Consider the following 11,885-nt stretch of genomic DNA (forward strand, 5'->3'; position numbering starts at 1 on the left):
CAAGAAAAGGAAAAAAATGTATGAAGTCATTGTGCAAGGATAATTGTAGGAAAGCCATAAAACTTAAAAAAGGGAAATTTTTTAACATGATGTTATTGAATTGGCACTGGAAAATAATTTCAACTTGGATTTCCTAAGCTTATATCTTAGCTTTAAGGTATTTGTGGGCAAGGCAGACTCTGGACATTGCTACAAAGAAAGGTTGCTAGATCCGAAGAAATGGTGTCAACCTATGTGGGACAAGTTTCACCTCCAAAACTCACCTAAGTCAGACCCTACAGTCCTATTTCCTTGATTCAAGCTCAATCTTTCTGTTTGTGGAAGAAACCTATAAGGCGAGAAGACAGATGAAGGCCATGGAAAGGTGATGAAATAAGAATGGTAATGCAGTAGGGAGCCATATCTATAATATGGGAGATAATGTAGTAAAAGGAGAGTGCAATAAAAATATAATACAATACCGCAAAATATGGAAGATGGAAAATTGTTAGTAGATTATGGTTTTGGAAAACCAGGCTCCACCACGCTAACAGACTCTGATATACACCTGATAAATCAGGCAAGTTGCCTGCTTCTCCTAGCATTGCCCCCTTCACCTCTAATTCCAGAGTATTGATCATAGTCTAGAGGAACCAAGGGAGAGAGCATGAGTGATCAGCTCCCTCCTCAAAATTTTCCCTGCTGGAGATTTTGGAATAGAGTTGACAAAAAAGACACGGCGGATCTTCTTGTATGGTGCGACCTGCAAGCCGAAGTGCAGTCTCTAAAAGTAAGAACACCAAAAAAGGTGCAAGTTGAGCTTGATAATAGTGGTAAAAGCAGTTGATATTTTATTATATAAAGACTAAATGATTAGCATAAAAAGGGAATATGTATCTATTGCCTATAAGCATTTTTCTACGGATCCTCCCTTGAAGTACCTTGTGTACTTCAAGGGAGGATCCTTAGAAGAATAGGTAATAGATTTCGCCCAGGGATGTGGACTATGAGATTGAGTCAATCATATGAAGAATTAATTCTTATACCAATTTATTTCTATAAATTTATCTTATGAAGTAGGGGATGTATGAAAACCTGCAGATCTAAAATTTGACCTGACCTCATTGGAGTAAGACTTTGATATGGAAATCCTAACAGATTCGGAGTCGTATCCAAAGGTTTTTATCCTCTGGGAAAAACCAACTGGATGCTCAAACTAAAAGTATATTGCCTAAAATAAGGCTTGTGCCCAACGGTACAATATGCATGATGCAATAAATTGTATACTGAAAGAAAGAAGAGGATCGCATCTTTTTAACTTTCCCTTCTTCTAAGAGAGACAGAGACTTTGAATGTCTTGCTTACTAAAATAAATTCTCTTTACTATCTAGATGACCTATGAAATTTACTAAATCATACCATCAAATAAGAACCCAAAATCTGCACAGAAATATAACATTTACGGATACCCAATTGAATGGCATTTTACATTGTGAAACACACGAAAAAAAAAAAAATTCTAAGTTATTTTATCTCAATGCAACATGAAGATCGGATAGGAGAAAATATTATGCAGCCGTGAATGATAAGTTGCAAGGCCAAGACACTTACAAATCTGCATCTTCAAGAGACCATTTTCATTGTTTCAATATGTAAAAAGATTCTAGAAGCTTGCCTGTTTTGCAATGAAACCTATAACTTGAGCCTCCCCAATATTGCTTCCGGGCTTTCTCACCATATATGCCATGGGAATCTGCCCTGCTTCTTCATCAGGATACCTGCTTCATAGATGACACGCAATTAAACGCAAGTGATGGGACTTGTGCTAAAAAATGTGATCCCAGTGCACCTTGTCATGTGAAAATCAAGGAAGCCTATTATAACATGGAAAAAGATCACAATACTAGACACTTACGGAATCACAGCAGCATCAGCAATTTCAGGATGTGATAGGAGTAAATGTTCCAACTCAGCTGGCGGGACCTGCAATTTGTTAAATACAATGGGATGAACTATGTATATGGAGTGAGATGACACCTATAATAATCGTTTGTCAGAGAGCAATTCAATCACCTGATACGCTTTGTATTTTATCAGTTCCTTTAATCTGTCTACGATATAGAGAAATCCATCAGAATCGAAATAACAAAGATCACCAGTCTTCAACCACCCTTCCGAATCCAAAGTTTCAGCAGTTGCATTGTCGTCCCCAACATAACCTGCAGAGATACCATGATTCTTTTCATCAACCAAGAAGCATTATACTGGTCTTATGAAGCTTGAAAAACAGGTCTAAACTTATCGCTAGCTGGATAAGATTCATCGAAAACATCATCTAATTGGAATAACACAAAATATATGGAAAGACAAAGCCGAGACATCATCTGGCATTTTGAAAATGAACAACTTTTTCTCTGAGTTCAGTTCAGTTCATAATCACATCGTACAATGCCTTTACTTATACGCTTTCCACAAATCAGTCTATGTCAAGGATTGACAAATTCTTTTGAAGGAACGCACATGTCAAATTCGGTAACGAGCACAAAGACAAGTAAGAAGGGCCATAAGCTTTAAGCAATTGGCTTGTGAAGTAATATATCCACACTAACTCAAGAAAGCAAATTGCTCAATAAAATTGCATGGTTAGCAGAGGTGACCAAGGCACGTTACATATTACACCCATGGTGAGTAAAGTAAACTTGGCATGGGGTCAGAAAAGAAAGTCTGCCGGCCTATTTAATGAATGCAACAGTATCAATGTTAGTAATGTCTGTCTATGTAACCAAGATACCACACCTCCAAATCATATGATTTTAAAACCTAAATAATGAACAGGCATAGAATGAATGGGAATATGTTTCACTGCATAACATGTCATTCATTCACTAGTGCACTGAGAATCTTAATGCCAGTTGACGGTTTCAAAATGTCATCTAGCCCAATGGAATAGAATGGTAGCAGTGGATTGTCAACGATGAAGACGGTAGCAAAGTTTTTGACCTTTCATGATAGTTGGCCCTCTCAACCACAGCTCTCCTTTCTGGCCAGGCGGTAAGGCCTCTCCAGTTACAGGATCAACTATTTTGGCTTCCATATTTCCAGCTAAGCGACCAACAGAACCATGCTGTTGGGATTCCTCCCCCGTCATTCCTGCTGCCCCTCCTCCACTCTCAGTCAAACCATATCCCTAAACAAAGAACAAGAAGAATTAACATTAGACAATCAGCAAAGTTTGACAATATCGTTACAATGTTCAACAAAAATATTGTTAAACTTTCAACTGAAGTAATCAACACAACAATCAGGTTGGATTGGTGCTAAAGCTCGCTTTTACAAAGTTTCACGAATGGAAATTCATGGGTTCAATTTTCATGAGTGCTATGTAAATGGGATATGATCTGTGCCCATTATTCCATCTCATCAACTTCCTACCAATATGTCCTTGATAGACATAGGACATATTCCTACTCAATTTCTATAGGTACAATGTAAAAGGGATGTGACTCATGCGGCCATGCCTGCCCTTTATTCTTGCCCATAAACATCTTATAAATATGAAGTTGGTGGGGAAAATTCCCCAGTACCCCTGCGAGCAGGTGGAATTGGGTTGGAGCTGGCGGGCTCAGTTATAGACCCCATTACCCAGCCCTAGCTCAGTAACATCCTACCAATATGTCCTTGGTAGGGATAGAATTAGGCCATGGAGAAAAAATACTACAACACAACAGCTATACATGAGACTCACTTTTTACTGGTGGGATTTAAAAGGGATGTGATTTATGCCCCTTTTTCCAGTCCACATATATCGTATCAATATGGCCCTGGTAGGAATAGAACTATCCATGATATGGTAAAGTGAAATGAACACAAATGTTTTATAAGCTCTACACAAATCATTAATAAAATATTATTACTTTTTGAATTCAAATCCATCAAAGGAAAAAAATGAAAAAATAATAATATTTCATTGAAGCGTTGTGGAATAGTTATAAAATATGTCTATATCATTTTTGTATGCAAAAGAGTAATCAACACAATAGTCATGGTGCTCAAAAACTCAAGAGTTGTTTTACTCATCATCCTTACACCACACGCCTTCTAAGGGAAAAATATAAAAAGATAAAAAAATAAATACAGGTGTGTGGTGTAGATATGATGAATAGAATTTTTCAAAGTGAAAACCCAGCATTTTGAAAAATGGCTTTGACCACCAGATCTTACATTATGGCTTAGCGTTGTAAAACTTTAAGGTTTGATCATATAGTGAGTAATGATACCCACACAATACTTTTAACAACACATTTTACAACTATGTTTTAGAATAAGAGTATTTTTGTAGAAAGATTTTATTTCATGGTAGTTTACAAAAATACCCCTCATTTTAAAACATAGTTGTGTAAAGGGTTATGAAAAGTATTGTGTTTATCCTTTTCCTAGAGGTGGGGTGTTGATGTTGGTTGGTTACTCTAAAGTGGTTTTAGAATTTATTAAAGCAGTTTCAAATCCAAATATATATTCAGCCATAAATTATTAGTATTCACATTAAACTATTAGTATTTACCGTCTTAAAGATGTATCTAATTATGTAGTAAGGTTAGGATCTAAGCTATGGTTCAAGTGCTCAAATCCAATTTGAAGGAGTGTATGCTACGTTTCAACATCTCCCTCCTAGTCTTTCTACCCAGAAAAAGAATGTCCATAGGTCTATAATACTACACATGAATGTGATTAAGAATTAGCAAAACTGTGTGTAATGGGGTTGGTGGAGATGCTCTCTATGAATTATCCTTTTTGGCTGCAGTGGTATCGGCAATGATTTGGTATTCACGTTAAGAGTGTGTTTTGTTATTGTTCGTGGTGGTCCTCTAGTTTTTGCACTAGCTTTGTACTTCTACTATGTAGTGGAGAGAAATGTGTAGGACTTTTCTTCTAGGTTCCAGGAATAAATTCATATCTGTATCAACCTTTTCGCACGGCTACAAGGACAATAGGGTACAATTGTAACATGCTTTTTTCAAACAAAATGACACACCCACAGACTAGTTTTCGGCGTAACTTTTAAAGTGAGATAATCGGTTAATAATAATAATAATAATAATTTGTAAATAGTAATAAAATATTTGAATTAATATATTTTATAAAATTTTAAAAAATATGAAAAAAAAATTAAATAATTTTAAAATATTATTTTTATATTAAGAGTAGAAAATATTGAATTATTTTTTATATTTAAAAATTTGTAATGATTTGAAAATAATTAAATAAAAAAATTTAAATATTTAAAATTTAAAAATGTTTGTTTTGAAATTTACTAATATCATTCTTATTTCTCGTTAGTTAAATTTTTCACCGACGGACAAGGGCTACCTGCACAACCATCACGTTTGGAAACTTAGCCGCGAAGTGCTCGGCGACCTCCTTTCAGAGCGGCGCGCCACCGGATCCGAGTAACTGGAGAGAGCTGAGATCGTATTTTTTGACGAGGTCGGACTTGGCTAGCGCCACCACGAGCGGTGGCGAAACCGGCATGTAGGTGACCCGGTACTTCTCCACGGCCCTCAACATGCTCTCGAAATCGAACCTTCCCATCAGCACCAGAGTCTCCGCCATTGTCACCGCCCTTACAAGCATGAAAAATCCGAACACGTGGAACAGAGGCAGTGGGAACATCGACACTGGTTGTGGCTGTGGCTGATTTTGATTCTGATCGGACTCGCGCTGGAGATGGAAGAACCTGGCTATTAGGGCGATCATGTTGCCGTGAGTAAGCACGACGCCCTTCACTCGTCCTGTTGTTCCCGAGGAGTACAGAATCGCCGCCGGGTCTGACTGACTCACTTGGACTCGCTCCAGTTGGTCAATGTCAGTCCGACTTCCGCTAATCATTGAGAGAAAATTGGGCGAGTCGATGAGTATGGTACCGAAAGGAAGAGCCGGAACCTTGTCAGAGGTAGAGGAGGGGGCGAAGGCGATGACCAGTTTACATAGCCGGACCTGGTGTGCGATTTCCGCTTCGGAACTGAGCGGGTTAGCTGGGGAGACGGTGACCCCCAAGGTCAAGAGAGCGAAATAGAGAACCGGAACTTGGAGCGAGGAAGGCGCGAGAATGAAGGCAACGTGACCTTTAGAGAGAGAGGTTGAGGTTCTGAGAGCGACCGCAAGGGAGTGAATTTGGTCGAGGAATTCGGAGTAACACAAGCGCCGGCCGGTGGAGGAGTCAATGAGGACGGTGGTGGAGCCGAGGGCAGACGGAGAGGATTGGAGGAGAGAGAAGCAGAATTGGGCGATGGAGAGGGGTTGGGAGGGAGGCGGGAGTGGGGCCCGTGGGCGTAGGCTGTGGAAAATCTTGGTTTTGTGGCAGAACCCACTGCTGGGGTCGATCGGAAAGCCGGAAGATGTTGCTTCGTCCGCCATGGATTAATTGGCTTGGAACATTCATCCTTTCTTAAATGGATTATATAAAAGTAATTTTAATTTATAAAATTTATAAATTATAAAATTATAATAATTTATAAGATTATTTTTATGTAAAAGTTTTATAGATATAAATAGATAGTGCTAGGGGTGGGCAACGGGGCCTGTTACCCGTTGCCCCGCCCCCGCATAGGGCAGGGCGGGTCGTCTGCACCGTTAGGGTCGGGGCAGGGCCCCCCGGCCCGGAAAGGATAACCCCATGCGAGGCGGGGGATGGGGACGGACTCTCCCTGGTTCGTTTTTCCCCCGCCCTGCCCCGCATCATATATAATATATATAATATATTATTAATTATATATATATATGTTTAAGTATAACTTAAGTAAAACGGTGTCGTTTTACTTAAGTGGCACCCCTTACCCGTAACACCCCCTCCCGGTTCGAAACCCAGAAACTTCTTCAAACCCTTCTCCCGACTCCCTCCCCTCCGAAACCCCCAATCCCCTCCCCTCCGAGCCAAAGTCGCCGTGCCGCACGCCGTCCCTCCTCCCTCTGCCACGCCAGACGCACACCGGACGCACGGTATTATTTTCTTAATTTTTCTCCGTTAAATTATATATATATTTTTTTTGAGTTTTGATCGGAGATTGGAGGAAGGATGAGGTTGAATCGGAGATGGAGGATGAGATTTGTGGATTGTGTGTTGTGGATTCGTTGATTTGTCAAATTGTGTGATTGTTTCGAATTTCAAGCATTTTTTTCACTTCGGATTGCCCATTTTTGTTGTAAATTTCATTGAAATCCTAACCCCTAAATTGATTTAGGGGTTTCATGATTGAAACCCCTAAATCAATTTAGGGGTTAGGGTTTCGGATTGGGACCCTAAATTAAATTAGGGTTCCAATCCGAAACCCTAATTTTTTTTTAGGGGTTTCAATGATTGAAACCCCTAAATCATATTATGGACCCTAATTTTGATTTAGGGGTTTCAACCTAAATCAATTTAGGGTTTCGGATTGGGGTTCCAATCCCCAATCCAAAACCCTAATTTTTTTTAGGGGTTTCAATCATTGAAACCCCTAAATCAATTTAGGGACCCTAATTTTGATTTAGGGGTTTCAACCTAAATCAATTTAGGGTTTCGGATTGGGGTTCCAATCCCCAATCCGAAACCCTAATTTTTTTTTATGGGTTTCATGGATTGAAACCCTTAAAAAAAAACCCTAAACTTGTTTGAGATAATAATCATATACATATATATTTATATACATATATAACTTATTTATATACATATATATAAATTTATGGAGTTGTGAAACTTGTTTGAGATAGTAATCATCATGGACTTTTTGGCTATATCAGGGTTTTTGGCATCTTTCTTGTCATTGGCTAGGCTTTTTGCTCTTGAAAGTATGAAATGGGATTTTTGGCAAATTTGCACTTTTTAATCTTTTTTATTTTTCATATTTTTTAAACATCTTTCAAGATTTTAAAAATTTTAAAAATATACCAATATACTAATATTAATGTCAGTAACTATTAAGAAAATAATTTTATAAAATTAAATATATGAAAAGTAAAAATGAGAGAACAAAACTATGAAGCATATTATCATTTTTTTTTTTGTTTTATTTAAAAGTTTTAAATAATTATAACTATTAGATAATTAAAATTCAAAAAAACTCAATTTGAAAATAGTATAAAATCAAATATGGCCTTCATGAATGTCTTTTTTTATTCAATCATTTAAGTACATATCATTTAATTGAATGATATCATTGGGTGATTTTTGACAATGATATATTTTGGGTGATTAAAATTATGATAATTTTTTTTATTCAATCATTTAAGTACATATTCAATCATTTAAGTACATGTCATTTTGCCTATTAAAAAATGTCTATTAAAGTGGCCTATTAAAATAATGCCTATTAAAAATATGAAGCATCTCTCTTCGACTCTGATTGTGTGTAGTTTTTATGTATGTAGTTTTTAATAATGCCTATTAAAAGTTATGTATGTAGTTTTTGCTGATTGTGTTGGATTGCACTTTGATTTTTTTTTTTTTTTTTTTTGTTGGAAAATCAGGAATGTTTTCGGATTTCAGTGATAGCTCGCCTTCCCCAGCCAACACCCCTACCCCAGAAACTAACCCTACTCCTACCCCTATAACGAGTACACCTTGCCCTGCTCCGAAGCCCACACAGGGCAAGAAACCTGTATCTATAGTTTGGCAACACTTTACCAAACTAGAGGGTGGGGACCCCAACAACCCACAAGCTAAATGTAATCACTGTGGGAAAATGTATGGATGTCACTATAGGAAACATGGTACATCCCAGCTGAAGGTCCATCTAGAGGAACAATGCAAGAAGAGTCCAATTTTAAAATCCTTAGTAGAGAAGGGCCAATTTAGACTAGATTTTAAAATGGCTGATGGAAGTAGTGAGGTCGGGGGGCCAACATTGAAGGGGTATACGGAGTATAACCCCGATGAGTGTAGAAGGAAGTTAGCTTGTATGATTATCATGGACGAGCTGCCTTTTCAGTTTGTGGAGGGTAAAGGGTTCCAAGAATTTGTCCAAGAGTTGGAACCCAGATTTGTACTTCCTTCTCATCACACTGTGGCAAAGGATATTAAGAAGATGTACCTTCGTGATAAAGATGTTTTGAGGGGCCAACTCGCGGGTTTGGTAGTTTGCCTCACTACCGATACTTGGACTTCTATTCAAAATATGAATTACATGTCGTTGACTGTGCATTTTGTTGATGCTGATTGGGTTCTGCACAAAAAGATTATTAAATTTTGTCAAATAACTGATCATAAGGGTGAGACGATTGGGAAGGCATTGGAGGCCGCAATAAAGGAGTGGGGGTTGGAAAAGGTTTTGTCTGTGTCAGTTGATAATGCGTCGTCTAATGATGTCGCATTGAGATATCTAAAGAATTATCTTAAAGATGCAAATAAGACATTCTTGGGTGGTGAATACTTGCATGTTAGATGTGCTGCACATATTTTGAATTTAATTGTGACTGAGGGATTGAAAGATGTTGATGACTCGATTGCACGAGTTAGAATGGCTGTGAAATGGGTGAGGTCTTCTCCTTCTAGATTGGAGAAATTCAAAGTTGCTGCAAAGGCTGCGGGCATAACATCGAAGAAGGGTCTTTGTACTGATGTTCCTACCAGATGGAACTCAACCTTCTTGATGTTGGAGGCGGCCCAGGAATATAAGGCAGCCTTTCAATTATTGGGTGATGAAGACATCCAATATGTCAAATACTTTGATGAGCACGGGGGATCACGAAAGCCTAATGATGATGATTGGGTGGTAGTTTCTACTTTCGTTAATTTTCTTGGATTATTTTATGATGTCACGTTGAATATATCTGGTTCTTTGTACCCTACATCCCATGGGTTTTGTCAACAAATATGTAGGGTAAAAGAAGAATTAGAAGATATGCGTAAGGGTTCCAATGAAAGGATGAGGGGGATGACAGTGACCATGATGCTAAAATATGACAAGTATTGGGGAGATTTGACTAGAATAAATATTTTCTTATATGTGGCTGTTATTCTTGATCCCCGTTTGAAAGTTTCAGGCTTGTTATATGGGTTGAGACTTGTTCACGATCAGGTATGGACTGACATTATTGGTGAATTGGCCCGAGATACTCTGAAAAAATTGTATGACGAGTTTATGGCAATTAAGTGTGGTATTACATCGAAGACACATACACCGACCCCAACTCCTTCCACAGACACCGTGACCGGGCCTCCTACAAAGAAGCGCAGAATGCCGTGGACTAAGACCCTCGCACAGAATCCCACACTAGTCCAGCAATCTACGGAGGTCGTTTTTGAGTTAGACAACTATTTGTCAGCGGATATGGTCCAAGATGATGATGATCATTTCGATATATTAGGATGGTGGAAGAATGCCTCAAAGAAATATCCCATCATTTCTGAGATTGCCCGCTGTATTTTGGCCATCCCTATTAGCACCGTTGCCTCAGAGTCAGCCTTTAGTACCGGAGGTCGTATATTGGATCCTTTCCGTAGTTCATTGTCTCCTACAACTGTAGAGGCATTGATATGCACACAGAGTTGGACGATAGGAAAGGATATTCATGTTCCGGATATTTTAGATTTTAAGGAGATCGATGAGGGTGGTGATCAGTCTGGATTTGGACCACCTGGTAATTATTTTTTATTTTATTATTTTAATTTTTTTATATTCATTTCCATTTCATCGTTATTAATTTTAATATTAATTTTTGTAGTAACACATGAGACGTCTAGCACCTTTGCAACATAAAAATGTGCTCAAGCCCGGGCCGCTCCAACTGTCACACCCCTTGACTCAAAGACAAGCCACAGCTGACAAGCCTCTTTAGAATGATCAATTTTTATTGATTTGTAAAAATTTTGTATTCAATAATTTGTAATGTTGATACAATGTCATTTGGACACTTTTATGTTTGTAATTTTGTAATTGTTTAGCCTTTCAATTTTGTAATAGCTTAGTTATTATTATTAGCTTATTACGTATTAGACTCTTAGACATAACACTTTTTTTTTTCTTTTAATCTGGGTTTTAAATTTTTTTTCCTTTTTTACTTATAATTTTATGGGTTGAAAAATCAAAATGGCCTACAAGGTATTTTTGGGCCAAAAATACATACTTGTGGGCCATTTTGGCCCATTGCTGAGATTTCTGGGCCCAAAATGGCCCAGAAATTGCTTCTGGGCCATTTTCGACCCAGAAATTGCTTCTGGGCCCAAGGCCCAGAAGGGGGATGCGGGGGGCCGGACGGCTTGCCCCCCACACCCGTACCCCGTCATGCGGGACGGGGTACCCCGCCCCCGCACACCGGAGGCGGGGGACGGGGGGGATTTTTCCCATCCGCCCCATGCGAGGGGGGGGGGGGGGGGGCGGGGGGGGGGGGGCCTACCCCGCACCATATGGTGCGGGTAGCACCCCTAGATAGTGCATCTTTAGTCAGGATGTCGTGTAAACTGAATTGGCTATCATACCCTCTGGTCACACAACACCACCTCATCATTCAACCAATTCTAATATTCTATGATGAGAGTAGGAAGGGCAAGGGCAATGTTTTACGAAGTCAAAGAGATTGGAAGGAACAAGGAGGGAAAGTATCACAACCCTTGTATCCTCCAATGAACATTATTTTTTCCTTTTATAATAGCCTGAGGCCCTGAACAATGGAAAGTGTAGTAACTTTGATCAATCCTGCAGCTTTGACAACGTTATTTTAATTTATTTTTAATCCAAATACCATGGTCACATTTACATTTATAAAAATTATCATTAGCCATAATTCTTATCACGGTTGATAAGTCTTCTTAGTTTGGATTCATATATGAGATAAAAAGATTTTAGATAAAAAAAAATAAAAGTTAAATAAAATAATATTTATAATATTATTTATGTTTTGAAATTTGAAAAAATTGAATTAAAATTTAAAAA

General features: G+C 38.4%; 1 pseudogene; it reads right to left on the bottom strand.

The window, feature by feature from the left end:
• Window positions 1-368: 368 nt before the first annotated feature.
• Window positions 369-6,432, bottom strand: LOC122289530 (annotated as a pseudogene).
• Between the last annotated feature and the right edge of the window lie 5,453 nt (window positions 6,433-11,885).

The sequence above is a fragment of the Carya illinoinensis genome, chromosome 12 (assembly GCF_018687715.1).
Source record: "Carya illinoinensis cultivar Pawnee chromosome 12, C.illinoinensisPawnee_v1, whole genome shotgun sequence".
Classification (NCBI taxonomy): Eukaryota; Viridiplantae; Streptophyta; class Magnoliopsida; order Fagales; family Juglandaceae; genus Carya; species Carya illinoinensis.